The sequence below is a fragment of the Jaculus jaculus genome, chromosome 9 (genome assembly GCF_020740685.1).
Source record: "Jaculus jaculus isolate mJacJac1 chromosome 9, mJacJac1.mat.Y.cur, whole genome shotgun sequence".
NCBI classification, from domain to species: domain Eukaryota; kingdom Metazoa; phylum Chordata; class Mammalia; order Rodentia; family Dipodidae; genus Jaculus; species Jaculus jaculus.
The window spans coordinates 100,609,623-100,616,494 of NC_059110.1; positions in this window are offsets into that span (position 1 = coordinate 100,609,623).

Below are 6,872 nucleotides of genomic sequence, written 5' to 3' on the forward strand. Positions count from 1 at the left end.
TCTTGGTCCCCACAATGAATACCAATACCCCAAAGAAGACCTTTAGCAGAATTGCTGTGGGGGAGAAGGGGTCTAAGAGTACAACCTTTTTTTTTTAATTAAAAAAAATAATCAATAAACAAAAAAAAAAAAAAAAAGAAGTTGGGCATGGTGACCCATGCCTTTAATCACAGCACTCGGGAGGTAGAGGTAGGAGGATCACTGTGAGTTCGAGGCCATCCTGAGACTACATAGTGAATTCCAGGTCAGCCTGGCCTAGAATGAAACCCTACCTCAACACCCCCCGCCAAAAAAAAATCTTTAGGACTGGGGAGATGGCCCAGTGGTGAAAGGCAAATGCTTGGAAAGCCTAACAGTCTGGACTGAATTTCCCAGTACCTATATAAAGCCAAATGCACAAAGTGGCCCATGCATTTGGAGCTGGAGTTTGTTTACAGGGGCAAGAGTTCCTCGTACACCCATAGTCTATCTGTCTCCTTGCAAATAAATAATATTAAAAAAAATAAAGCCAGGCATGGTGGTACACACTAATCCCAGCACTCAGGAGGCAGAGGTAGGAGGATTGCAGTGAGTTTGAGGCTACCCTGAGACTTCATAGTGAATTCTAGGTCAGCCTGGGCTAGCGTGAAACCCTACCTTGAAACAAACAAATAAAAAAAACAAACAAACCCAAAATAAAAACTCTTTAATCCCAGCATCTGAGAGGTAGAGATAGGTAGATCACTGTGACTCAAGGCCAGCCTGGGACTACAAAGTGAGTTCCAGGTCAGCCTAAACTAGAATGAGACCCTGCCTCAAAAAACAAAACCAAAAGCAAACAAAAACAGTACCCCCCCCAAAAAAAAACAGATGGATCTGGAAAGGATTATACTAAGTGAGGTAACTCAAGCCCAGAAAGCCAAACATTGCATGTTTTCTCTTGTGTGTGGATCCTAGCTACAAATATTTAGATTTATACATGAGTTGGAGTAAAAAATTGGTAGCAACTCGTGAGGCAAAGGTAGGAGAATCGCCGTGAATTCAAGGCCACCCTGAGGCTCCATAGTGAATTCCAGATCAGCCTGGGCTAGAGTGAGACCCTATCTTGAAAAACCAAAAAAAAAAAAAAAAAAAACAACTTGGTAGCAGAGGCCAGTAAGCTAGAAAGGGGCCAGAAGGAAGAAAGGAGAAGGGAGGACTTAAGGAGATGGAATTCCACATATTTAAGTAGATGAACAGATTATTGGGGGTGCAATGGCCTAAGTGAGTTCATAGGAAGAGACTGAGTAAAAGAAGGGTAAGAGGGCTGGAGAGATGGCTTAGCGGTTAAGCGCTTGCCTGTGAAGCCTAAGGACCCCGGTTCGAGGCTCGGTTCCCCAGGTCCCACGTTAGCCAGATGCACAAGGGGGTGCACGCGTCTGGAGTTCGTTTGCAGAGGCTGGAGGCCCTGGCGCGCCCATTCTCTCTCTCCCTCTATCTGTCTTTCTCTCTGTGTCTGTCGCTCTCAAATTAAAAAAAAAATAAATAAATAAAATTTAAAAAAAGGGTAGGAAAGGGTTAGTCAAAACTTTAAGATGTTATGAGTAAGCCATATACAAACCTATTTTTTTGGTCAATGGAGCACCCAGAAGCCATAGACGGTTGGTTACTAGAAAAATTTCAATGCCAGGGATGATAGCTTCTAGCGAGTTGTTAGCCAGGGAGGTCTCTGATGCCCCCAAAAACACTACAGGCCCTGTCAGAGGCTCTTGGTTTCCCATTCGGAATAGATGGTGTGATGGTTTGATTCAGGTGTTCCCCATAAACTTAGGTGTTCTGAATGCTAGGTGCCCAGCTGATGGAGATTTGAGAATTAACACCTCTTGAAATGTATTGTTGGGGGTGGGCTTATGGGTGTTATAGCCAGTTTCCCCATGCCAGTGGTTGGCACACTCTCCTGTTGCTATTGTCCACCTTGTGTTAGCCAGGGGATGATGTCCACCCACTGCTCATGCCATCGTTTTCCCTGCCATGGTAGAGCATCCCTTCAAGTCTATACGCCAAAATAAACCTTTTGTTTTTTTTTTTTTCCTCCAAATGCTGCTCTTGGTTGGGCGACTTCTGCCAGCAATGCGAACTGAGTGCAACAGATGGTGAGACCCTATTGCTGAGTGCTTGGGCTGCAAGTCACTGAGAAATCAAGCTGGAGCTGAGCTGAAAACCTCCTCCCTGTAGACCAGAAGACAGAAAGCTTGAAAAAGCTATGCTGCATGCAGCCCTATGGGAGAGAGAAGTCATCAGTGAAAATAAACAACAGTGGACACTGCAGGTCTTCAGTCTGGCCAGCCAGGCCAAATGACCAAACAGGTGCATTAGTGGCATGTCTCCTTGGGAGGAAACCAACTGCTCCCTTGGACTGGAGGCCTGCTCCATGGGAGGGAACACATGCCTCATGCTGAACATCTAATCAAAAGCCTATGGAAAGCTGGGTGTGGTGGCGCATGCCTTTAATCCCAGGCTGTAGGAGGCAGGGGTAGGAGGATCACCAGGAGTTCGAGGCCACCCTGAGACTACATAGTGAACTCCAGGTCAGCTTGAGCTAGTGAAACCCTACCTTGAAAAATAAACAAACAAGCAAACAAACAAACAATCAAGCCTATGGAGTGTAATGCTTCCCCTTATTTGACTAAATGCATATATTATGCTCACCAAACTGCTATGTAAGCATTTTTCTTAATGCTCATACCCATAGATTAATGTTACTCTCACTTTTGGTTAGAGAAGCTTCTTGTTGCAGTCAGGTTCGCATTGCTGGTAGAAATCTCCCAACCAAGAGCAGCTTTTGGGAAAAAGAGGTTTATTTTGGCTTAAAAGGCTCGAGGGGAAGCTCTACAATGGCAGGGGAAAATGATGGCATGAGCAGAGTATGTATATCACCCCTTAGCCAACATAAAGTGGACAACAGCAACAGGAGCATGTGCCAAACACTGGCAAGGGGAGACTGGCTATAACACCCATAAGCCCGCCCCCAACAATACTCTCCTTTCAGGAGCCATTAACTCCCAAATCTCCATCCACTGGGAACCTCGCATTCAGAACACCTAAGTTAATGTAGGACACCTGAATCAAACCACTACACTTCTCTTTTCAGATGGCAGTGACCACTGGGATGACCTAAAAGGCACCATAGTGCTGAGAAGTGACAGAGGAGTATTCAGCACTGAAACATATATACCCTCCAAAGGCTCAGGGTCCACTGTGGAAGAGGTAGTGGAAAGTACGTAAAAGCTAAAGGAAGGGCAGGACTGCATACAATATAATCATTCAGACACAAATTGGCCTCAACATCTGAGTCTACAAACTACCTAGTACTACCTTCACAAGACCCTCATAATAGGAGGAAAAGATGACATCAAAATAAAAAAGAGGCTGATTGAGAGAGGGAGGGGATATGATGGAGAGTAGATTATGAAGGGTAAAATGGGGGAGGTAATTTATTGTATATAGTTGTTGAAACTGTCAATTAAAGTAAAAAAAAAAAAAATCCCAGCACACAGGAGGCAGAGGTAGGAGGATCACCATTAATTTAAGGCCACCCTGAGACTGCATAGTGAATTCCAGGTCAGCCTGGGCTAGAGCAAGACCCTACTTCGGAAAGAAAAAAAAAACCAAAAAACCAGCATGGTGAACGACACCTGCAAAGTGCGAACTGGGGAGGCAGAGGAGACAAATCAGCAGTTCCAGGGCATCTTCAGCTGTATAGCAAGTTTGCGGCCAGCCTGGGCTACACAAGACTAGCGAGGCTAAGGTAGGATCATCGTGAGTTTGGTCAACTAAGGCCACAGGGTGAGACCCTGATGATGCAGGAATCTGGAGTTAGGGAGGGCTTATGAACTTCAACTTTTGGGCTCTTGTCTATTTTAACAAACAATAGAAAAAACAGGCTGATGAGCCGGGCATGGTGGCGCACGCCTTTAATCCCAGCACTTAAGAGGCAGAGGATCGCCATGAGTTCGAAGCCACCCTGAGACTACATAGGGAATTCCAGGTCAGCCAGGCTAGAATGAAACCCTACCTTGAAAAAATAAAAAATAAAATAAAATAAAATACAGGTAGGTATAAAAGGTCGGGTACCTGCTACCCAGCTTTATTAACATTTTAGTTCTGGCTGTTTTCTCAAAAGCATGGCTTAGCAAGAGAGTGGCCCAACACAGTCTAGGTAAGTGTCACAGGAAACCTGAACCTAGGGTCTAATGCGGAAGAAGTGGCGGAAAGAATGTAAGAGCCAAAGGAAGGGTAGGACTCCTTACAACGTGCTCCCTCCAGACATAAAATGGCCTGGCTATCCATGACCTCATAGTGCCTGACACTAACTAAACAAGACCATCATAAGAGGAGGAAAAGATCATGACATCAAAATAAAAGAGAGACTGAGATAGAGAGGGGATATGATGGAGAATGGAGTTTCAAAGGGGAAAGTGGGGGGAGGGAGGGTATTACCATGGGATACTTTTTATAATCATAGAATGTTAATAGAAATTGAAATAAATAAATAAATAAAATTTTTAAAAAAAGGAAAAACAAAAGCATGGCTTAGCTTCCATTTTTGTCTTCATTGGGGATTTGTGGTATTTTACCTACAGAAGGAATCAAGCATTGCCAGGCAGCACTTAGAAGCCACTCACTGCTTAGACAATACTGCTTGGACAATTTTCCATTTGAATGGGTTAGCATCTTCTAAGCAGAGTTCAAACATTTCCCCCTTACGCACACTGGGCAAGTGCTCTGCTGCTGAGCAATGCCCTGAGCCATTCAAATCTTCCTCTTTTTTTAAATTTATTTTTTATTTTTTGAGGTAGGGTCTCAAACACTTTTTTAAAAATTTTTAAATTTATTATTATTTTTTTTTTCAGTTTTTCAAGGTAGGGTCTCACTCTAGCCCAGGCTGACCTGGAGTTCACTATGTAGTCTCAGGGTGGCCTTGAACTCATGGTGAGCCTCCTATCTCTGCCTCCTAAGTGCTGGGATTAAAGGAGTGTGCCACCAGGCCTAGTTAAGTACGTTTTTTTTTTTTTTTTTTTTTTTTTTTTTTTTAATGAGAACAAGAGAGAGACAGAGAATTGGCTCACCAGGGCTGCCAGCCACTGCAATGGAAGTCCAGATGAGTGTGCCACCGTGTGTGCATGTGTCACCTTGTGCATCTGGCTTACGTGGGATCTGGAGAGTTGAACATGGGTCCTTAAGCTTCACAGGCAAGCACCTTAACCGCTAAACCATTTCTTCAATCCTCAAACACTTTCTGAGACAGACTCTTGTAAGCATGTAAATACCCAGCTTTTTTTTTTTTTTTTTTTTTTTTTTTTTGCGATGGGGTATCATGTTGTTCAGACTGGCCTTGAACCCACTATGTAGCCAGGGATGACCTTGAACTCCTTGATACTTTTGCCTTCATTTCCCGAGTACTGAAATTACAGTGTCACCACTCAGGGCTCTAGGTCTTTGTTTTTTATATTATGGAACAAGAATCTAAGTTGTTGGTGCTACAATGCTAAAAATACATTTAAAAGATGTAGATAGAAACCGGGCGTGGTGGTGCACACCTTTAATCCCAGCACTCGGGAGGCAGAGGTAGGAGGATTGCTATGAGTTCGAGGCCACCCTGAGAGTCCATAATGAATTCCAGGTCAGCCTGGGCTAGAGTGAGATCCTACCTCGAAAAACAAAAACAAAACAACAAAAAAAGATGTAGACAGAAAGAGAATAGGTGCACCAGGCCTGCTGCTACTGCAAACAAACTCCAGACACATGTGCCACTTTGTGACTCTGGCTTTACATGGGTACTGGGAATCAAATCTAGCTGTCAGACTTTGCAAGCAAGTGCCTTCAACCTTAACCACAGAGCCATCTCTCTAGTCCCTAACAGACATGTTTCTATGTCAGTGCTACTTTCCTGGTTTAATTATTTGATCAGTTTTGTGTGTATTTTATGATGCTTTGATCAACTGTGTACCAGTAATAATAGTAATGGTACCTTAGAGCTAGGTTTAGCTCAGTTACAGAGCACTTCTCTATCATGTACAAGTCCCTGGGTTTGGCCCCCAGCATCTCTCTCTTTCTCTCTCTCTCTCTCTCTCTCTCTCACACACACACACACACACACACACACACACACACAAAGTAATTTAATCCAGAAGATCTACAACATTAGAATCATAGAATCATTGTACCTACTGACAGTCAGGTACTTGCTAGGTTAGTGATCCTGGGGGAGTAACAACCTCTCTGAACCTTAAGTTTTTTTTTTTTGGTTTTGCTTTGTTTTGGTTTTTCGAGGTAGGGCCTCACTCTAGCCCAGGCTGATCTGGAATTCATTATGTAGTCTCAGGGTGGCCTCAAACTCAAGGCAATCCACCTACCTCTGCCTCCCCAGTGCTGGGATTAAAGGCGTGCACCGCCACGCCCGGCTACCTTAAGATTTTTAGTATTCCAAAATAAGGATACTAGTTCATAGTTTATACCATTGTCATGAAAATCAAATTAGTTAATACATGAGAAAAATAGAAACTTGAGTTCAAGAAACAAACAATACAATTTCCTTATTTATAAGTCTGGGCTTACTACTTTATAAAGGACAGAATAAGATGGGTATATTTATATTCTATTGGATGCATTTAGAACAGGTAATTTTTTTTTGTGTGTGTGTGTTATGGGCCACCACATCTGGCCTCTTTTTTTAAAAAAATATTTATTTTTATTTTATTTATTTACTTGAGAGCGACAGACAGGGGGAGAAAGAGGCAGAGACAGAGAGATAGAGAATGGGCGCACTAGGGCCTCCAGCCACTGCAAATGAACTCTAGATGCATGCGCCACCTTGTGCATCTGGCTTATGTGGGTACTGGGGAATTAAGCCT